The sequence below is a fragment of the Rhinopithecus bieti genome, unplaced genomic scaffold (assembly GCF_001698545.2).
Source record: "Rhinopithecus bieti isolate Rb0 unplaced genomic scaffold, ASM169854v2 scaffold_68553, whole genome shotgun sequence".
NCBI lineage: Eukaryota > Metazoa > Chordata > Mammalia > Primates > Cercopithecidae > Rhinopithecus > Rhinopithecus bieti.
In genome coordinates, this window is record NW_016826183.1 from 1405086 (window position 1) to 1428958 (window position 23873).

Consider the following 23873-nt stretch of genomic DNA (forward strand, 5'->3'; position numbering starts at 1 on the left):
AATTAACTCTCCTGCTCAGCCTTTCTGGTTCTTTTTTGAAAATGTGAACCAGTGAGCAAGAAGCACCTGGTACAGAGAAAAATCTGCATCACGAAAGAACAATGAAAGCCTCTTCAAGAAAACATGATCCTAGGCATCAAAAGGGAATTTTTAAAAAGAAACTGTAACTTCAGGGAGATTCAATGTCCACAGAGGAATGGACATCACTCACTGTGGGACATCACATACTGGAATACTACTCAGCGATGTGAAGGAATGGACTGTTGATGAATATTTATAAATCACATCTGGTAAAGGTTTTAATATTCATAATATGTAAAGAACTATCAAAATTCAATAATAAAGCATACGTTTTGTAAATGGGCAAATGATCTGACACTTCACCAAATAATACATACAGTGGCAAATAAGTACATGCAAAGATGCTTAATGTCTTTGGTCACTGGGGAAACATTAATAAGGTATCAGTACACATCTATGAGCCTTTCACAAAACTGATTTGAATGCTGAAATCTATAAAAATTCATTCTGTTGAACAGTAAGCTGAGGCACAAATAAATTTTAAAGAATTTATTTGATCCAACAATTCATGAACCAGGCAGCTCCAAACCAGACATGGTTAAGGAGCTCCACTCGGGGGAGCAAGGAGAAGGCTTCCATAGGATGGACACAGAGGAAAGCAGCACAGTTTGTGGCTCCAGCTACACAGCTGCCTCATTTGGTCTGTTCCCTTGGAAGATCCCTGGTTATGTAAGTTTGGTGCCTGTCCTGGTCAGTTGAGCTTAAATCCTGTTTTTCTTCAGTACAGGTATTTACAACAAATAGCTCAAGTTAAGTTTTGCTTATGTTTGCAAAGCAAGCAAGGGTTAGGTCATTTATGAGGCCTAACTGGTTTTGTCCGCCCAGGGATTCTTCAGGTCTGGTCTCCATTCTAATTTACTTTAACGCTTCTACATATGATAGTCCCCAAAATATGAACATTTTCCCAATAACACTTGTAAGCCATAACTTATTTTCCTCCATTAAATATTGTTACATTTACTTCAGATAGGTTTAAACCCCTTAGAAACTACACATTTGCTCAAACAGCCTGTTCTTCGGTTAAAGTTCAAACCTGTTTGACCAGAGAAAAGCAAACATTATTAACTAAGAATATGATTGTGTTAGTCTGTTTTCATGCTGCTGATAAAGACATACCCGAGACTAGCTAATTTATACAGAAAAAGAGGTTTAATGGACTCATGCTTCCACATGGCTGAGGAGGCCTCGCAATCATGGCGGAAAACACGTCTTACATGGTAGCAGACAAGAGAGAATGACAGCCAAGCAAAAGCGGAAACCACTTATAAAACCATGAGATCTCGTGAGACTTATTCACTACTCTGAGAACAGTATGGGGGAACCGCCCCCATGATTCAATTACCTCGCACTGGGTCCCTCCCACAACACGTGGGAATTGTGGGAGCTACAATTCAAGATGAGATATGGGTGGGGACACAGCCAAACTATATCAACCATTTTTTTTTTCACTTGTGAAGGTGAAACATTTAATTTAAAAATGTTGACACTACAATGTATTAAATAGTTATAAATGGACACAGTGTATTCTATAGCTGCCAAGTTTACTTTTTTTCTTTTTTTTTTTTTTAAGGAAACTGTAAGTTATACTGTGGTTAAGACTTGTACATTCACCCTTGATAAAACCCACATTCTGTCACAGCGATGTATGGTCAGACTTAACAGCCCAAATTGTTAAACACTTGGATCAAGTCATAACCGGTTTTATTGCAAAAGGACCCTGTACACATTTATCAGTTCTAGTACCTTAATAGCTAACTGACAAGTCATTAACATGCAGAAATATGCATCATGAGAAGCAAGAAATATCATCCATCCCTTCTGCATATTAGCAGCTTGTCACTCCTGAGCAACAGTGCTCACATCCCTGCGGTCTGTGGACGCTCACTTTCCGCATTCCTCCTGAGTGAAAGATGGAATGACTTAAGTACAAATGCAGCATATTGTAAACAATTTCTTACAAAAGTCACAAACCAAAGTATTTTAGAGAATTTACTACAAAACGCCATAAAAACTGCCTTCACTGAAGCTCTCTCTCTCGGTATCCGGCGAGCCAACTGGATGTCTTTGGCCATGATGGTGACTCTCTCAGCTTGGATGAGATAGTATCTTCTCATGGATGAGATAGTGTCTCTCAGCGTGGATGGATAGTATCTTCAAACAGACCCACCGGGTAGCTTCCTAGCCTCCTGCGGCGCACGGATAGCTGCGCTGGGAAACCTCAGGTCGGTTTTGAAATCGGGCGCGATCTCCCGCACCAGCCTCTGCAAAGGCAGCTTCCGGATGAGCAGCTGGGCGGACTTCTGATAACCACGAATCTCTCGCAGCGCCCCGGCCCCCGGCCTGTAGCGATGAGTCTTCTTCACCGCCCCCGGAGAGGGGCGCTGTCCTGGCCGCTTTCGTGGCCAGCTCCTTGCAGGGGCTTTCCCCTGGGGATTTACAAGCGGTCGGCTTGGTTCGGGCTATTTTTTTTTCCCCAGCGCCGAAGTTTGAGGCCACAGTCGCGGAGCGAAAAACCGACGCTCCTCCAACGAAAGACCAAACCGCTCTGCGCGGCAAAGACCTTGACTAATAAAATTTAACCTTTTTTATTAATTAAAAAAAAAATCCAGTCTAAAAATGGTTTCATTCTACAAAGAGGCATCTTTTCCAAATCGCAGTGAAAAAGACGAGTAATTCTCAACTTTACTCTCTATTACTTGCTATGGAATTCCCTCACAAAATTGCTCTCCAGCACACCAGAACAGCATTTGTAGAATGGTATTAGGGTAATGACAGTGTGACGCTAATTGTCTGATACACATTAACAAAAGCAGGTCACTGCTGGTCACCACAGCAAGACATTCAGCTAATAAATGGTTACCCGCTGAATCTTTACTTAGGACATTAATTGCTTCACCCACAGAAAAATAAACAGCAGCCAGGAGACTACCCTAGTCAATGTCCAGAGGGTCCCCTTTCTTTCCATTTTCTGCAGGCGAGTCCTTTATGTTTAGAAACCTTGCCTGCGCGGCATGCTCATGCCACCATGAGCAGGAGGTCACCGGCAGCTCAGGAGCCTCCTATTCCCCAGGCTGACTGGGGCCGCGGAGGCTGGGGAGTGGGCACACACGTGCCCCCATTAGCTAGATGAGGCTCACGTTCCGTTTCTTCTGGAAGCGCTGCGCTAGACTGTGGCCTGCTGGAGTGCAGCAACCAACTCTAAGCCATTCGCTGCCATCCACCCTAAGACCTGGTAGGAGGCCTGGGACATAGTCAGGGCTCAAAACCAGGCCTCAAAACACATTTGCTAAACAACAACAAAATGACTCACATATTGCTTCTCACTCAAAGCAGAAAACCAAGTTAGAAAGACGACAGGGAAACGCAGCCAGGGGTGTGGATCCTGAAGAGATGCCTGAAATGAGTGTCCTGTACAGTGGGAAGGCTGGAAAAGCGTTTGCCAGTTACTGTTCCTGGCTAAAGGTCATTCAGGTCCACATGCCCAAACACAACTAATCTGTGCATTTTGAGATCCGTGGACGGCCTCGTAACCCTGTGTCCTTGAAAGCAAATTAGTGAGTGCCCAAGGTAGCCTGGGAGGGTGTCCCCTCTGGGGTCACTTCTGGGTAGAAGCAACTTTCAAAGCCAAAGCCTCCCAGGCCAGTTTGGGGCTCCCACATCTGCTTCTCCACTTACTCTGTTATCTGATCTTCTTAAAGTGCTGGCTCAGAGCTGACCAGCATCACCACTGATGAGACTGGGTTATCTCTGGGTTCTGATGAAGCCCAAGATTGCCAAATAAATTGTGACTCCAGAATCTGTAGCTTAACCCTGGTTGGGTGTCCTGGGTCCCTCCAGCCTTCCTCTAATGTCTCCTGGTGAGGGCCCTCTGTCTGTTCCGGCCGCTGACAAAATACCATAAACTAGGTGACTTATACTCAACAGAAAGGTATTGCCCACAGTTCTTGAGCATGGAAAGTCCAAAATCAAAATTCGGTATCTGGTGAGGCCCCTGTTCCTGGTTCATAGGTGATACCTCCCTGTGCTCTCACCTGGAAGAAGGGACTAGCCAGCTCTGTGGGTCTCTTTCTAAGGACACGAATCCCATTCATGAGGCCTCCACCCTCATCACCTAATCATCTCCCAAAGGTTTCACCTCCTAACACCATTGCATTGCGGGCTAGGCTTGAACATTTGAATTTTGGGCTCACAAACACTGGGACACTGCAGGCCCACTGGCTTTGCTTTTCCTATCTGAACACATCCCCAGACCATGCCTGCAGTGGCCAGCCCTTAGGAATTCAGCAAGGGGACTGTGCCACTGCCCACCATCACACCCCCACCCCAGGCAAGGGGCCCATCCCATGGAAATGGCCCTGCAGTGCTGGGGTTGTGAAGCCTGTTCCTCAGGGAACCTGGGGGTCTGGCCTCTCTCCAACCCATCAGGGCCAGTGCCCCCTAGCTCGCTCTGCCCTCTGCCACCCTCCTCTGTGGTTTGGGGTTCTCAGGGAGCTCACTGCACCCAGGCACCCTGCCCCAGTCCTTGGCCTAGCATGGTGAGCCCCAGCCTTGCCACAGCGCTTCCTTCTGAACTGCCCTCGGGTGTCTGTGGGCACCAGTGGGTCTACTGCTTCCCCAGACTGGGTCCCCTTCCTCCACTCCATACTGGGGATGGGATTGCTCTGAGGTGGCCACCCCAGGCTGGTATAGCGGCAAAAGCCCCAGCCCACAGTGCTCTCCTTAGCTTGTCTAAGCCTCTTCTCTCCCCCGGGCCAGGGGCTGGAGGGAGGAGCGCAGAACCCAGCATCTCCCCGCTGCACTTTCCTCCTCCCTCCAGGACCCCAGGGCCCCTGAGGGCAGGCGTCTCTGTTGGGTCTCCCTTGCCTAGCTGGGACTCCTTTCTAAGGTCTCCCTGACCTCAACCTGTGGTTAAGCCTTGATGGTGGGTGGGGTGCAGTAGAGGAGGCAGAACTGGCTTCGCAGGAGAGGCTTTAAATCAGGCAGTACTTCAGAAATGGTAGCCATGCTGCGATGGCCAGTTGCCTTATTTGTTTTAAACCAAGCACTTTCCCAGCAGCCCTAATGGTCCTCTGCCTTTATTGCCTGAAAATCCCCTTCAGCAATCCTAAAGCCTCTCCCAGCTTGACTTGGCCCTCTCCCTGGCGGAGACATCAGGGCTGCCAAGCCTTGCTTCTCTCTTTTCCTACCTTTTACCTGTTTCTGACTCAAACCACCTCCGTGCTAGGCTTCTCCCTCAGAGAGGCCTCTGTGCATGACTTCAGTCACCCAACACTGAGAGAACTTAGAACCCAATAGCCCATATCTCTCCTTCCATCCAGACCCTGTCTGCTGTTATCTGTAGGAAGACCACAGCCAACTGCTATCATGACCAAAGCTAAAATCCAATGAGACAGAGGACAATAGTTGTACCCGTCTCCTCCTTAATCTCCAAGGCCAGTGGTGCATGCATTTGTGCATTCAACAATATTTGCCAAGCACTTACTATACGTCAAGCACAGCAGTGGGTGCTGAGGACAGATGGGTAGACAAAACAGTCCTGGCCCAGGTGGAGTGACAGGTAAGAAACAAGTAAGTAGCTAAAATAGAAAAAAATGGGTAGAAAAAAATGACAAGAATAAAAGCAAGGAAAAGGGAAGGGACCCTCTCTTGTGTCTGATACAGCCATAATCTTCTCCATAGGCCATTGCTGTAACCAAAGCTTGCCCACCTTTCTTAAGATACTCATCGACCAGGTCATTGCAAGTACTGTTAACTGATTCCTTTTTATGGCTGAGTAGTATTCCATTGTGTGTGTGTGTGTGTGTGTGTATCTGTATATGTGTATATATATATATATATATCCCACAGTTTCTTTATCCACTTATTGACTGATGGGCATTTGAGTTGGTTCCGCGATTTTGCAGTTGTGAATTGTGCTGCTACAAACATGTGCGTGCAAGTATCTTTTTTGAATAATGACTTCTTTTCCTCTGGGTAGATACCCAGTAGTGGGATTGCTGGATCAAATGGTAGTTCTACTTTTAGTTCTTTAAGGAATCTCCACACTGTTTTCCATGGTGGCTGGTGGCTGTACTGGTTTACATTCCCACCAGCAGTGTAGAAGTGTTCCCTGATTGCCGCATGCATGCCAACATCTGTTTTTTCATTTTTTGATTATGACCATTCTTGCAGGAGTAAGGGGGTATCGCATTGTGGTTTTTATTTGCATTTCCCTGATCATTAGTGATGTTGAGCATTTTTTCATACGTTTGTTGGCCATTTGTGTATCTTCTTTTGAGAATTATCTATTCATGTCCTTAACCCACTTTTTGATGGTATTTTTTTTTCTCATTGATTTGTTTGAGCTTGTTGAGATTCTGGATATTAGTCCTTTGTCTGATGTATAGATTGTGAAGATTTTCTTTGACTCTGTGCGTTGTCCATTTACTCTGCTGACTGTTCCTTTTACCATGCAAAAGCTCTTTAGTTTAATTAAGTCCCGTCTATTTATCTTCGTTTTTATTGTTGGAGACTATTATTCTAAGTTAAGTAACTCAGGAATGGAAAACCAAATATCGTATGTTCTCATTGATATGTGGAAGCTAAGCTATGAGAACACAAAGGCATAAGAATGATACAATGGGCTTTGGAGACTTGGGGGGAAAGTTGGGGGCGGTGAGGAATAAAAGAAAACATTTATGTTATAGTATATACCACTTAGGAGATGGGTGCACCGGGATCTCCCAAATCACTACTAAAGAATTTACTCATGTAACCGAATACCACCTGTACCCCAATAACTTATGGGAAAAACAAAAGATATTGATCAACCTATTCCAGGCCCTCTTTCCACCAGTGAGCCTCTTGGGGACATAAAGAGTTGCCTGTCCTCCCCTGTTCCCCTTGCCTGTTTACAGCAGGTACAGGCTTCATCACAGTGCATCCCTTCTGAACTCCTCCAGCAACTTCCATCTGTCATGGATCCAGGGTCGAATTCTGTCCTGGATTCCAGGACACTGCAGGCTGGATTGCTCTACCCCACTGCTCCCATCTCTGGAACCTCCTATCCTGTTGAGTAGGATCCTCCTGACATTACAGATTAGAGAAGAGGAATGCCAGGAGGCTGGATGTTGGATGGGCCCCTTCCCACAGGGAGGTCATCACCAGAGGGCAGTCTCACTCTCCCCTGGCCAACCTTGGTAGGGAGGGAGACTCTTGTTGAACAAGCTCACCCCTGATACCCACGTGAAACCTGTGCTCTGAGACTTGCAGTCACCACTGGGAGTCAGAAACAGGACTTTTGGCTCTAAAACAGTCACGTGAACCAAGCCTTTATGAAATTCGGGTTCCAAAAGCAATCATGCATTTGAAAATCCAAGTATATTTTAGAACAACTGAAAGAAAAAAGACATCAGAGATGATGCAAATAAAAAGATGAATTCATAAGAGATAAACTCACATCTTGCCTTTTTTATTTTTCTGGAGACATTTGGGGGCTGTTTTGAAGGAACGAGATGAGCTGGCCCACTGAGGCTACACCTCTCGGCACCATTAGCCAAATTCATCACAAGAAAAGGTGCCTTGCCGTCTACCCTGGACATTCTGCTGGAGCTTTTGTGACCAAGCGCACTAATAACTGGCCCTTTTGTCCCACAAGCAGCCTAAATCTCTCGTTCTAATGGGGCCACTCTCTCCAGGCACCCAGGCTCCTGGTGCACCTGTCCAAACTCCCAGCACCAGTTGCACATCTTCATGCTGTTCCTTGCTGTGTTTCAACAGTCCCTCTCTCAGCCCTGACATAACACTTCTCCTGCCACCAGATCACTCCCTTGATTTTTCCTTATGTCCCAACCTTCCCTGAGATTCTGAGTTTCAGGTGGCATGAATGAATGATTAATTAGAGAAGACCTCTTCCACCACCCTGACTTCCAGCCCTAGCTTCCAACTTAGTGTAGAGTGATAGAACATGCAGAGCAGTTAAAAGGACTGCCCCAAGTCCTGGCTCCACTGTTTCATATCCATGCAACCTTGAATAAGTCACCTAGCTAAACGTCCTGCACCTTAGTTTCCTCATTTGCAAAACAAAAATAACAATAGCATTGACCACATGGGGCAGTTGTGAACATTAAATGAGTAACATTTGGAAAGTTATCAGATACTGTCTGGCACATGAATGTACTTAATAAATGTTTGTATATATATTTTTTCATTATTGGTGCATTCAACCCTCATACTGAATGCCTCAGTACACTGCATTCAACTCTGTACCCATATACTTCTAAAATCACATTTATGAGAGACACTCTGCTGTCCCATGGTCTTAGCGTATCAATTTCTTTTTTAGTCCATGAGTACAGTTAGCTCCTTACCTCATGCTCTTAGAGTGACATGTTTCTACATATAACCAAAAGCTCTAATAATTTTATAAGATGTATTATTGCAGCAGAATGAATCTATGGTGGCCCCTGTAATGCCCACCTCCTGGCATTAATAGTCTTGTGTGATTCTCTTTTTATGGCTGATATGATTTGGCTCTGTGTCCCCACCCAAATCTCATCTTGAATTGTACTCCCACGATACCCACATGTTGTGGGAGGGACCTGGTGGGAGATAATTTGAATCATGGGGGTGGTTTCCCCCATACTGTTCTTGTGGTAGTGAATGAGTCTCATGAGATCTGATGGTTTTATCAGGTGTTTATGCTTTTGCATCTTCCTCATTTTCTCTTGCCACCACAATGTAAGAAGTTCCTTTTGCCCCCGCAACATGATTTAGAGGCCACCAGCCAGGTGAAACTATAAGTCCAATTAAACCTCTTTTTCTTCCCAGTCTCAGGTATGTCTTTATCAACAGCATGAAAATGGACTAATACAATGGCAAAAGTGGCAGAACGTATGTGATTGTGATACGTATGATTGTAACACCTGTCTCTGGAGGACACACTTCTTAGACAGCTTTGAAGAACCCAGCTGCTGTGCTATGAACTTACCTGTGGAGAGGACCATGCAGTCAGGAGCTGAATGTTGCCTCCAGTGGACACCAAGCAAGAAACTGAGGCCCTAACTCTGACAACCACAAGGGCTGAATACTGCCAGTAGCCACATGAGTGAGGAAACAGCAATTTCCCCAGTTGAGCTCCTGATGAGACCACAGCCCAGCTGATACCTTGACTGAAGCTTGGTAAAACCCTGAGCAGAGAACTCAACTAGGCTGTATGTCCCCAGACTCCTGACCTACAGAAACTGTGAGATGACAGATGTGTATTGTCTTATACCTCTAAGTTTATGGTACTATGGTTATGCAGCCATAAGTAAATAATGCAATAATGAAGAGTATCATAGCTTGCATTGTCTGAAAACTACAATTGACTAGAGACAAAAAAAAAAATTTTTCAAGATAGCCAAGACAAATATCCACATGTCAGGACATCAGTTGTCCCTCACAAAGAACCAGACCACTTTTATTGTAAGACTGCCTTTTGTCTACTTGTTTGTGGTGGTGAGTGCAGTAGAGCACTGTCACATTACCCTAGCTGCTTTAGGTCTTTTAAAAACCTGACTTGTCAGAGGAAACTAAATGGAAATACTAAGTCAGCAAAATAGTTTTTCTGAACTTCTAGAACCTTTTCCACATTGAAAGAATCTAATTAACACTATGAACTGTGGACCATTTTAAAAATTGTGCAGGTTTCATTTTTTCTTAAATTACATTCTCCACTTTTCCCTGAATAAAACAGAGCTGGGAAGACATGTTTATATCACTAGTGACTAACAGAATCTGAGTAATATTTTATAATGTTCACCTCTCATTTATGAAAACTTCATCTCTGTCAAATATAATACCAATGAAATATTGTATTATTACTACTTCAATTCCTGGTTCTCCTAAAGCAGTCAGTTTTTAACATAAAATGAATATATATCTAATGTAGCAACATAAATATTATTCAGCATTTAGTGGTCTATCTAGACCATCTGTTGGCAAATGAACAAATGCCTGCCTATAGAGCAGAATATGAAGTGTTAAACATCATTCCCCTGAATGTTAGAAGGTTGGTGTGCCTCTTCATCCCACAGGAAATAAAAGAGAAGGGCATCCCAGGATGGTTAGGAGACAAGATTGGCCCAGCTGGAGAGGAGCATTGTAGGCGGAAGAGGGCCATGAGCATTGAGCTGAGGATTTGGGGTTTGCACCATCTGCGCAACTAGTCCTGTTATGAGGCATCATTTCTGCTTCAAATGGAGAAAGGAGTTGGTAGTCTACATCTCTCAAGGACCATGTGTATGCAGTAGAAGAAAGAACCTACCTATGGGCCCCCCTTTTCCACTGTGCCTCCTTAGCTTTGCATTCCCTCTGGGAAGATGCTGGAAACCAGATTACTTTATGGATTATACTGGGAGAATTGATTCTTCAATGTCTACAGATGAGCTGGTTAAAAAAGAATAACTGAGATTGTTAAAACTCTATGTTTTAAAGGAAATACTGGGAAAGTTTTACGTAACACTCAGAGGTGAGTGAAAATGGTAGTAGGTGACGGGCTTTGGGGCTAAAGACAAACTTTAGACAATGTTAACAATCTCCTTTCCCAATCTTGCTTCTTAAGTGATGGTAGTCATGATTGGCCAGAATTAGGATGAAGAGAAACAAAACCCATAGTTGAGATCCAAAAGCCTGGGAGAAAGCTTAGGAGAAGTGTAACCTGGATTCCTGAAAATGTTGACTTATAGAGACATTTTTGAGATATGAAAGTTCATTATTTCCTGGTGCTTAAGGAAGAAAATAATTGATGTTTTGAGCTGGGCGGGACTTTAGGGACCATGCTGAACAATACACTGACCACTGCAGGCTCCCATTTAGGATTTTGGGCCAACAGCCACCAGCCTCTGTTCATGCAGTCTCACTGAGGGCAGTTACTTCTTTGGAGTGGCACACCTCTGAGCAGATAATTCCAATAATCAATGTCAAACTAGATATTGAAACAGCCCAGGTATCCTGGTCAAGCTAGCTGTTGATACTCCTGACTGTCGCATTATTTTGTTTTTTTGTTTTGTTTTGTTTTGAGACAGAGTCTCACTCTGTCACCCAGACTGGAGTGCAACAGTGCGATCTTGGCTCACTGCAAGCTCTGCCTCCCGGATTCAAATGATTCTTCTGCCTCAGCCTCCCGAGTATCTGGGATTACAGGTGCATGCCACCAAACCCGGCTAATTTTGTATTTTTAGTAGAGATGGGGTTTCACCATGTTGTCCAGGCTGGTCTTGAACTCTTGACCTCAGGTGATCCATCCACCTTGGCCTCCCAAGGTGCTGGGATTACAGGCATGAGCCACAGCTCCCAGCCCAACTGTTGCATTATTATTTGCAGATGTTGGCTATCCCTGCTGTTGTCTATATATCAATTCTGTCTACCCAACACAGCTCTAAACTTCTCAAGGTGAGGAGTGAGCCATCACTCTTTGCACCTCTTGCTGTGATTGACATGGTATACCTTAAGATATGTGTTAATTCCTATGTTTTAATAAATATTGGCTTAGGGAGAATTTGCTGGAGCAAGTACAGACAGTGTGTTTAACTTCTTTTATTCAACAGAATTAAAAAACTAGCTGGTTCTCTCAATGAAATAATACTTTCTTTTCTTTCTTAAAATCTAGCTGATCTGATCTCAAATACACATGTGGGAGGTGGGATTGTAGAAATATCTCAAATTAATCGGCATCTAGCTCTTTGTAAGGCATTTGACAGTCTGAGTTGGTTGCTTCTCCCACTGCAAAGCAGCAAAATCTGCTCTCAAAGGCTTCACGTGGCTGGGAAAACTCTGTTCCCAATTCAGATCCTCTGGATAGGGCATCAATTATTTCCTCTTGTTTTTAGCACTGATTGTTCTGTCTAATTTGGAAGGATCCAAAAAAGGAAATGACACTTAGCATTAGTATCATTCTCCATCACTTTTGAAAGATATATGAAGGGAATGTTGGCGCAATCAGTCTAGAAACATATTTCTCCTATAAGAATAAGCCAGTTCTTTTTGCTTTGAATCAGAAACAACTCCAGTAGACCCATGAAGGAAAGGGAAACAAAGCTGAGTGCCAAGCATATGATAACATGCTCAGCATCATAGCACATTAGGGGCTTGCAAACTGAAATAACAATACTGCTACACACTTATCAGAATGGCCAAAATCCAGAAGACTGACATCACCAATGCTAGTGAGAATGTGGAGCAACAGGAACTCTCATTCACTGCTGGTGGGGATGTAAAGTAGGGGAGCCACTTGGGAAGACAGTCTGGCAGGTTCTTAAAAAGGTAAACAGGCCGGGCGCAGTGGCTCATGCCTGTAATCCCAGCACTTTGGGAGGCCGAGGTGGGTGGATCACGAGGTCAGGAGATCGAGACCATCCTGGCTAACACGGTGAAACCCCTTCTCTAGTAAAATACAAAAAATTAGCCGGGCATGGTGGTGGGCGCCTGTAGTCCCAGCTACTTGGGAGGTGAGGCAGGAGAATGGCGTGAACCCGGGAGGCGGAGCTTGCAGTGAGCCGAGATGGCACCACTGCACTCCTGGGCAGCGTCTGGGAGACACAGCGAGACTCTGTCTCCAAAAANTGGCAGGTTCTTAAAAAGGTAAACAGGCCGGGCGCAGTGGCTCATGCCTGTAATCCCAGCACTTTGGGAGGCCGAGGTGGGTGGATCACGAGGTCAGGAGATCGAGACCATCCTGGCTAACACGGTGAAACCCCTTCTCTAGTAAAAATACAAAAAATTAGCCGGGCATGGTGGTGGGCGCCTGTAGTCCCAGCTACTTGGGAGGTGAGGCAGGAGAATGGCGTGAACCCGGGAGGCGGAGCTTGCAGTGAGCCGAGATGGCACCACTGCACTCCTGGGCAGCGTCTGGGAGACACAGCGAGACTCTGTCTCCAAAAAAAAAAAAAAAAAAAAAGGAAAAAATACTCTTACTATACCATCTAGTAGATTTGCTCCTAGGTATTTACCCAAAAGAGTTGAAAACATGTCCATGCACATGAATGTTTATAGTAGCTTTACTCAAAGTTGCCAAAAAATTGGAAGCAACAAGATGTCCTTCAATAGGTGGGTGGATAAAGAAATTGTATCCAATTCTATTTCTATAAGGAAAATATATTCATACAATAGAATATTAGTGTCAGAGTTTTTTTTAACAAAGAGCTATCAAGCCATGAAAAGATAAGGAAGAACTTATCTTCCTTATCTTCCTGAAAAAAGACAGTTTGCAAAGGGCTACATACTATACGATCCCAACTGTATGACATTCTGAAAAAGGCACAACTATGGGGACAATAAAAAGATCAGAGTTTTGGGTAAAGGGAGGGATGAACAGGCAGAATACAAACAAATTTTAGGACAGTGATTATTATTATGATACTGTAATGGACATAGAATATTATGCATTTTTCAAAGCACACAATATACAACATGAAGAAGGAATGCTAAAGTAAACTATGGATTTTCAATAATAATAATATATTATTATTAACTAAAATGATTTATTTTATTTATTTTCATTATTATCTAAAATGTTATTTAATTATTAAATTTAGATGCTACTTAATTTTTGCTTTATTATTATGTTAATATCATCAACTGTAACTAGTGTACAACACTAATGCAGGATGTTAATAGGGGAAATCGTGTTGGAGAGGGAGATATGTGAGAACTCTTTCTCACATACTTTCTTTTCAATTTTTCTGTAAACATAAAGCTGCTCTAAAAAATAAAATCTATTAATTAAAAAAAATAACTGAGTGGAAAAAGAGCATTTTGCTCTTTGGACGGACTTTTTGTCCTCCCTGTGATGGAATCAGCTGGCTGGGCATTAACCTGCAGAAGGTGGGAGAAGGCTCTGCCAGCCTCACCCCTGAGGTTTCCACCCTCCCATGCTCTGATTTCCTGGGGTTATGCTCTGTTGCGTCCGGTGAGAGGTGGTCAGTAACTCCACGAGCTGCTTCTGGTGCCTTTGCGCCAGACAGATTTCACAAAGGCAGGTGTGTCAACTACAACCAGAGGCCAATTTCCCTGGAGTCAGATTTCAGACCACATGCATCACTCCTCCTCACAATGTAATCTCCTCCCCAGGCTGAGCCCTGCCAGAGGGGAGAGTTAGGCCAGGTGGGAAGGGCTTGCCCCCTTGGCTGCAGGAAACTCAGGTGGCACCTTGGGGAGAATCCTAAAAAGATGCTCTTCTTCAAGATGCCTCACATCTACCTGTCAGAAAATTGTCAGACTGTTCTGATGTTTCAGACAACTCACTTTCATCTGCTAGCAAACTGTCTAGATAAATACAAGCCTGTGATGTCTGTACCTCTGATGATGTCCCTTAGACATGGTGTCCTCCTCCACCTATTGTCAGAAGGTGGCCCATCTGACCTCCTGGTGGCCAAGTTCCCTCCATCCACTAGGACAGGCAGGCCACTGGGAAGCATCCTTCTCCACACCCACAGGCCCTGTCCTTGGGAGCTGGGAGACATCTCAGATGACGTGCAGAATCCCTTCGTGCAGGCTCATCACGAGCCCTTTGTTCCTTAGGGTAATAGCAAACAAATGCGCCGTTGTTCCTCATTTCCATGTATTTCCATTGGTTAATTGGAAATGGTTCTGCCTGAATAGGAAATTTTTCTATCTTGGGCTTCTTGAATAGAGAAGCTTTGGGGCACAATCCTAAATCTTCAGAGGACAGAGAGCCCACATGCCACCCTTCCAGTACTGAATAGCAGCTTGGGTCCTGAGAATTTCCAATACCCATATTTTAGGGATTTTTTGTCTACTAAAAGTAACAGTTTCATTCAGGACAAGAGGTTATTCAAAAATACATAAATAATGGCCTCTACTGAGGACTTACATTGTGTAGAGAATAATGCATTGGAAAATGCTAAACTACCTAGTGAATAGCAAGTTTGGGGGCAGGGAGGAGGAACAGGCTTCCATCTTGATTAAGTGAAAAATAAAATAATGATGCTTTCATTTTTATTAGACAGTATGTCATATACAAAATCCCAATTTTTATCTTACTAACAGAGAAACCGCATCTTGCCCTGTGGAGAGGACCGACTCTTTAGGTCCACTCTAAACCTGTCCTCCTTCCTGTCTTAGCATTTGCTCTACCAGCTTTCATTCAGCACAGAGCCTGGGGCACTGGTGCCATGAAGATGAATACAGGAGAGATCTTAGCCTTAAGGGGCTCATGGCCTGATAAGTGCATAAACAAAAAAAAATTTTAATACAACATGGTAGGTGCTATGATACAAATTATGTACAATACACATATAAGCAGAGAGGGAAATGTCTGATTATACATGGGGGTTCCAAAGAAATCCGATGACAGTTGAGATGGTCACGGTAGAGCAGGTTATTAGGCAGATATGAGCAGGGCATAGCGTCCCAAAGAACATCAGGTGACTGTCAGGTTACTGACGGGGGTGGCTGTTGACAGCCAGGGAGCTGGCAATAGGGAGGGGAACATTTCCTAACAAACAGGAGACATCTTGAGCTTGTGGGCAACAACTTCCCAATAAAAACTTAAAATGGTGAAGTTTGATCTTCCTTTGAGACATGTCTAAGCATGCACAGTAAGGAGCAAAATGGCAGCACTGGACCTGTATATGACCTTCCTCTGACCAGTAAGGGAAAATTGCCCTAAGACAGCATGCACATAGCTTCAACCACCAAATGGCACCTGTGGTCCCTCATACACTAGCAAGTCACTATGCACTTGGCAATTAGCCAAAGCCCACCCAAAGGGAAAGACAAGAGGAAGAGATTGGGAGAAACTGAGAAATTATAAATCTATAAGAGCCCTGAGCCAACAATCAGGGGAAGCATTCAAATCTTTTGAGTTGTCCACTTGATCCCTTCCAAGTGTACTTCACTTTGCTTCAATAAACTGTCGTGTCTGTCTTACATCTACCTCTGTCTCTTGGCTGAATTCTTTCTCCCAAGGCAAGGATCAAGGACTAAGGGGAGCCCATCCAGACTTGCCACCAGTAACAGTCATGGCAGAAATAATCCAGAAATAGCTCTAATTATGGCCAACCATTTAATTCTCTTCCTGGACACTCAGGAGGATCACATTTACCCTATACCTGAGTAGAGCCATGAAACTAATTCTGACCAAGGTGGATATATGGGCAAATGTGATGTGTGACACTTCCAGGCTATCCCATGAACTGTCTCGTAAACATCCAGCCCTTTATCCTTGCTTGTGGCAAATGTGAAGTTACATGTTGGGGATTGCAGTATCCCAAGATGCAAGGAGCCTGGATCTCTGAGTCACTCCACTGCCTGGAGAAGGATGACCCAACTGGAACATCCTCACTGGACAACAGGTGGGTGGGAAATAAACTTTTATTTTATTAAGTCACTAAAATTTGGAGGTCGTTTGCAACAACTGGCATGATTTATTTAATACTACAGAAATTGGTATTCTGAAGTGGGTTGCTGCATTAACAAAAATATGTGGCCATTTTCTTAGCAGTTAAGCAAGAGGTGGGGTGGAAACAGCGTGCTGGGTGACTGGACATCTATGTTACATAGTGTCAAGACATCTGGCAAATGGTCACGTGCAGAGACTTGGAAGGCTGACTCCATCACTATAGGTTCATGGCAGTTACTGGACAATGGAATGTTAGAAATGTGTACAAATTGGAATTTATTCTCTTTGGAAAGGCAAGAAATACAAGAAAGAGATGAGCATGGATGTAATTGGCTATTTTGGAAACAGAAAACCAAAGGTAACAGGCCAAAATTTAGGGCCTTATAGGGTTGTAAGAGGTAACTGCTTTTGGTCCCCAGACAGTGAAACATGAAAATAAAAAATTATTTGAGCTGACAAAGGTCTAGTGAACTTTCTCTAAGCTCATTAAAGTAACTCAGGGCAAATATGTGAGGAAGGGTATAGACTTCCCACTCAAGCCCAGTGGCATGAAAGAAGCTGCCATTCTGCTGAGCAGGAGGGACACCGTGGAGAAGAGGTGAGAACCAAAGGAGATTAGAGAACAGTGTCCAGAAAAGGTCTTTAAATGTGGTTACTGATACGTGGAATTGACTGGAAGCAAACAGATCAGAAGTCACTAAGATTTTGAGACAGCTGCACTGCCAAAAATACCATAACCCTGGACCAAAAAGTTCTTTGAGTATTGGAGACTTAAAAACAATCTTTGAGTACCCAATCTTTCCTGAACAGAAAGTGACTTCCAAAAGCTACACTGCCCCAAGCCAAACACATTGGCCAACATCTATTCTTAGGTGACTGTGGATAATAATGAGGAAGGAAGAGCCCCTCAGAGGGTGAATTCTGAAGCCACAAGAACAGGATCTAATCAGAGTTTTCCCAGCATTAAGAAAAAGGAAACATCACCACGCAACATCGGCAGGACTCAAGTATGGCTATGGGCTAGAGATGGATGGGAGACTTCCATTCCTCCATTCCAAAAGGAAGAATTACACACAGTTCTGTTCTCGAATCATCACTGTCTATCAGAAAGCAGGGTGGCAGATAGCACATCACGCAGATCATAGGAGCTCAGACCAACAGGAGCAGTTCAGTTTCCGGTGGAGAGTCCTGAACGGCTCAGGGATCCTGGGCTCCAGCTGCATACCATGACTGAGTGGACACCTGTTTTCTCTCCGTGGGGCAGAGGGGGAGCAAGTTTTATCACATGGGAAGAGAAGTAAAACAATTTGGTGACCAGAGTGGTGGATAGCTATGCCTTCATTAAACTGTTTATTTTCCTCCCCGGCTCCAGCCCACCACATTCCCCAATCCTGTTGCATATGGATGGAGCCATGCGATCGGCTTTGAGCAATGTAATATGGGTATTACAGCTGCTGGCGCCAGGCTACGGCAAACAGGCAGGAAGATTGGCCCTCTTTGCTTTCTCTCTTTCTTCTGGAAAGGGACACTTTTCTCCTCTGGCCTTTGGACATCAGACTCCAGGTTCTCCAGCTTTTGGGCTCTGAACCTGGCACCAGCAGCCTGCCGGGAGCTCTTAGGTCTCAATGGGGGCTGCACTGTCAGCTTCCCTGGTTCTGAGTCTTTGGACTTGGACTGAGCCACTGGTTTCTCTGGTTTTTCAGCTTGTAGTTGGACTATCATGGGACTTTGCCTCTGTGATTTTGTGAGCCAGTACCCCAGTTCCGGTAGCCACCTGAGACTCTACGGCAGAATGGAGTCTGGCCACTTCCCCACTCTCCGAAGATTTTACAGAGCCTTTCTGCCCTTAGGCTGCACATGCCCAGCATACAATGCAAATGACCATGTATCAAGTGCGCTGGAAGCATACAATGCAAATGACCATGTATCAAGTGTGCTGGACTGAGGCCTCAAGGCAAGCTTACCCCTGTGCAGGGTTAATGACAAACCCAAGGTGGGCAGCCTGGAGCTAGCCACGGTCCGAGCCAAAAGCTCCAGTGACATCTGCTCTGTGTCCAAAAAGGTAGAAGGAAAGGAAGGAACACAGTGTGCTAACTTATCTCAAATAAAATAATTATTTATTGCCAACATCAAGTATGAAATGTGAAGCTATTCAGTGCCAGTTACAGAAAAGCTATATTACTATGTATCTTACAGAATAAATTACTAAGTTTTGACTAGAGAATAAAATTTGCCTTAATTTCTAATAAGTTTTATTTGTTGAAATATAGACTCATAACATTCAAGACAGTGCTGGGTGTCGACTTCTGAACACAGCAGACACTGGATAGTGTATGAAATGCTGTGCAACACAACAGGGCAAGAAATTGGAAACCTGCTTTTCTGCAGTAACTTTTCATTCGCCCTTAGACAAGGAACATTGCATGGCTTATTTTGACAATGATGCTCTTGTATTCATTGAATAAATCACCTAATTTGTAAGAATCTACATTTTATTCCCATGGGAATTAATAAAGCATTTTCATTCTGAATAAAAATGTGAACTGCATAAACATTTGTGTGTTTTTTTTTTAATTGGTCCTCTTAAGGGGACATAGGGCATTGTTTTCACTGCTTTATACAAATGTAAGGCATAGAATCATTCTCTTAAAAAATTAAAACAAAACTTTTCATTAATTATTTACTTATTTGCCTAAAAATGTCTTTATGATCAACAAATGGAACAGCTTTTGCACTTCAAAGTAAAATCTTCACTTTCACAAATCACTGGAGTTTTTGGCTACTGGAAACTGGGCTTTGAATTGCTTCCCCCTAAGTAACTGGGACTCAGTGGACCCTATCTCAGGACATCTGGCTTGGTAACCGTTGTCATGATGAGTGCATGCCTCCTGACACTCTGGGCTTGTGGAGAGGGGCCAGGCAGGCAGGTCCTGTGGCTCCTCGTAGGTGGAAGTAGGGGTGCGGTGTTTTACTGCAACAGATGTGCTTAGAGGACACAGAGGGATGACAGGAGGACCCACGGAAAGTAACAAGTCAATTAGAATGCACAAGGGACTTACAATGCGAGGCCTGTCTGTTTCATAATCAGAATGATGAGGCCTCTGAGCACCCTTCCTGGTACCTGGGAGGCTTCACTAGTGGTCAGAACATCACTCGGCTGAGCATGAAGTGAAAAGTAGGTTTTCTCAAAGGAGATATTGCTTGGCCCCGGAAAGGCCTGTCTGGCCAGGTAGCTCCCTCTCTCCTTTGAACAACATCAACTTTGTCTTCCTAGGTTCTCTTTCTGACCCATTCTTTCTTTGTACACGTTTCTGGCCCAGCCAAGGCTTTCTTGTTCATCTATTTGATCCCACTTGTAGAAATATCCCCTGATTAGCCAGATCGGTCTTGGGAGTTCCCAAGTCCCCTCTGCCCCCTCTCAAGTGCCAGGTACTTTTACTCAGCCTCCAATTACTCATTCAGCTAATATTTAATGTGGACCTGCTATGTGCTGTTCTAGGCATTGTCCAGATACTGCAACACATCAGTAAACAAAGCTTGTATTCTAGTGGGAGAAGATAAAAACCAATCAATAAAGAGTAAATAAGTGGGCCAGGTGTGGCGGCTCACACCTGTAATCCCAGCACTTTGGGAGACCGAGGCAGGTTGATCACCTGAGGTCAGGAGTTCAAGGCCGGCCTAGACAGCAGGGTGAAACCAAGTCTCTACCAAAAACACAAAAGATAACTGGGCGTGGTGGCGGGCACCTATAGTCCCAGCTACTCAGGAGGCTGAGGTAGGAGAATTATTTGAACCTGGGAGGCAGAGGCTGAAGTAAGCCAAGATCGAATCTTGCCACTGCACTGCAGCCTGGGCAACAGAGTGAGGCTCCGTCTCAAAAAAAATTGATGGCAGGGTAGCAAACAATTGAAAGTCATGCTAGGCAGGACTTGGGGGCAGGAGTGCAAGGGAGGAGAGGAGAGTCTGGGTTCGTCAAGGTAGGATCAGCCAATAGGGGAAGACATGAGCAAAGTATTGCGGATGAGGGAATTAGCCAAGGGGACACCTCGGGGAAGAAGGGCTCCCAGCAGAGGGAAGAGCAAGGCAAAGACCACAAGGTGTGAGTGAGCCTGGCACGTTCAAGAAGCAGCAAGGCAGCCAGTGTGGTTGGAACTGCAGGAGCCAGGTGTGGGGTGGGAGTGTGGGGAAGGACAGAGACGGCAGGGCCGGTGTGGGCAGAGCCTTGGAGGACTGTGACACTGTAATGACCGTGGCTTTCCTTTCAGCCAGTTGGGAAAGGATTTCCAGCAGAGGGGGGCCTTGAGCCTGCGTAGGTTTTCACAGCATGACTCTGGCTCCTGCATGGAGAATAGCCAGGGAGGAGTGAGGTTCAGTGCAGGGAGATTCACTAGGAGGTTATTGCATTGACTCTGGGAAGGGATGATGGCAGCTGGAACATGCTGGCAGTGGGGCTGCTGAGAGGGGCTGGGCCAGGGTTCATGGTGAAGGGGAACCAGCAGGTCTTGCTGAAGGGGTAAAGCCAAAAGAGAGGAATAAAAGATGACTCCAACGTCCTAGGTCTGAGCAACTGGAAGGATGAAGATGTCATTGTTAACAGAGGTGGGGAAGGCTGCAGGGGTGGGGACTTGGCTCCTGGAGAGGACCGGCAGCTCAGGTATAGATGTGTGGGATGTGAGGTACCCACTCACAGTGGGTCTCTCCTCTTGATTCTGCCTAGTTTCACTTTCACAGAGATTTATCCCCAGGTATTAGATCCCCCTACAATAACAACAGCTGGATATTAATTTTCACTGCAAAATGACACTATTCTATAAAAACAAGTAGCAATCAGATGTTGCATATGCATAGGCAATGTGAAGTTAAATGTCATATATTGATACTTTTATATCAATAGTTTTCTATAAAAATCATAACATGTAGCTAAGTAACATTAATCACACATTAGTGACTTGATTTCATCTCAGTCAGATTCTTGAGGCATAAGAAAAACAAAAATGACAGAAATTTCCTAATTGACTTTATTCAACTGATTGATACAGAAAGAAAACCAGATACCTCTATCAAAAAGCTTATACTTTATATGGGTACGTTCATCTATTCCTAATGCAGGTGTTTTGATACCTGTATTATATTTCAAATACGTACATGTATCCCTCAGAGTTTTCAAGAGAGATGGAACCGATAGAGTGGATAGACGGACAGATAAATGTATGTATTTTAAGCATTACCTCACTGAGCTGTGGGGGCTAGTAAGTCTGGAATGTACAGGCCAGCAGGCTAGAAACCCAGGCAGGAGATGGTGCTGCCATCCTGAGGCAGAATTTCTCCTCCGGGAAACTTCAGTTTTTGTTCTTATGGCTTTCAACTGATTGAACGAGGCCCACCACATTATCAGGGGTAATCTCCTTTACTGACATCTACAGAATGCCTTCACAGCAACACCTACATGAGTGTTTGACCAAACAAAGAGGCACTATATCCTACCCAAGTTGACATAAAATTTACCATCACAGCAACCTTTACAAGTTAGTGTCCTACTCTTTTTAGAAGACTTGGAACTGGGAAATATCAGGACATATACAAAAAATTACCAATTTCAATGGAGAGTAATTCATAGAAAGGGTTTAAGACCCTCCTGGTTCGAGAACAGCCTAGCCAACATGGCGAAATGCCGTCTCTACTAAAAACACAAAAATTAGCCGGGCATGGTGGCTCACACGTGTAATCCCAGCTACTCAGGAGGCTAAGGCAGGAGAATCACTTGAACCAGGGAGGCAGAGGTTGCAGTGAGCTGAGATTGCACCACTGCACTCCAGCCTGGGCAACAGAGCAAGACTCCATCTCAAAAAGACCCACCTGGGCAGATGGAGGCACAGATATTGTGCAGAGGCTGTCACAGGTGACCCTGGGGAGGCAGACGTGCTTCTTCCCACATCCCACATAGCAGACAGTGTGGGACACACAGCCTGTGCCAGCTCTACTGTGTTCGGAGCATGACTCCAGGGCCAGGTGAACCACACGGGTTCTTGGGTTTCCACCTGTGCCATGTGTTGGGGTGGGACAGGAGAGAAGCTAACTGTTCATTTGCTAGTGCTCCTGCCCCCAAGCCCCTGTGCCTGTGCTGCCCCTCCTTTCAAGGTGGATTCACTCCATCCTTCTGCATGCCACTCCTGCTGTCGGCCCTGGAGATGCGAGGATGAGGAAACTGTGGGTTCTACTCCAACAGAGCCCACAGTCTGAAGGGGGAGGCTGCCAGGGAAACCATGACTGAGGGTGGAGGGGTGAGTGTGGAGATACATTAGCCTGGAGGGAGGGCACTGGCAGCTCTGAGGTTGGCTTTTGGGGAGGTAGGAATGGCCTTCCTACACTCCAGGAAAGTCAGGGAAGGCTTCTGGGAGGAGGTGACCCTTGAATAATTTTGAGAATCCTTCAACAACATCATAAATAAAGATCAAACCACACATGTCTCAGGGCTATTTGTGACAGTTTTGAACTGCCGCAAGTAGTCTCAGGAAAGATGGGTACTGATCCTGAAGACTTTTTCTATAGCATAGATTATAAAAATATGAATTAACCCTGGCTGCTCACCCTTCTCCCCATTCTTGTGTTTCTGACAGGGTCTCAGAAATTATCTCCTGGGGTACCATAAAAACCTCTCCAAAACACACACATTTAATATGTAGTGTGATAAAGCAGCTTAAAGTTGAGCATGTTAGGGGAAAGTGATTAAAACTCAAACAAGAACAATGGCATTTCCCATTTCCAAAAGGGATGAAAATTTCCATCACAAGGGTGAAGCAGGTCAGATGGCTGCCATGTGTGCCTTTGAAAAACCAATCAAGACGTGTTCAGGAACCAGAAAACAGACTAACCCAACAGGAGTATTTTTGAGTGCACATTTACTGTCTGAGCCCTTATATCTGAAGGAAATTAATTGCCTCACCACCACACTACAGTTACTTATGGAGCCACTTGCTGGGTAGGCAGTGGAAGCCCCTATTCATGGGCAACTCCTAGATGAGAAAGCCAATGAGCCAGTACCCGCGAAGAAATGTGTTGTTAGAATCCAATTCACGCACGTGTGAACCTCATGGGGCACAGTGCTGGGAGGGGCAGGGGGGCCAAAGAAGGCCTCTCCAAGAATATGACATCATAGCAAAGGTGAGGCAGGACAGGTGAGAAAGGTGGGAAGGAGCCAATCCCTCCAGTGCTTCCAGACAGGAAATAATAGCCTGGTGCTCCAGGCAGGAGGAGCCTGCCTTCTGGAGGCATTGACAGTGCTCCAAAGTGGAGGGTTGGAGAGTGAGCCACACCAGATCTGCTGGATCACTGCAAGGGCTCTGGGCCAAGCTTGATGGAAATGAAGGGAGGACTCGGCACAGTTTTATTTTATTTATTTATTTATTTATTT

At 44.8% G+C, this 23873-nt stretch overlaps 1 pseudogene; it reads right to left on the bottom strand.

Moving 5' to 3' along the window:
- Positions 1–2212: 2212 nt before the first annotated feature.
- On the bottom strand, positions 2213–4724 carry LOC108522882 (histone H3-4-like; annotated as a pseudogene).
- Between the last annotated feature and the right edge of the window lie 19149 nt (positions 4725–23873).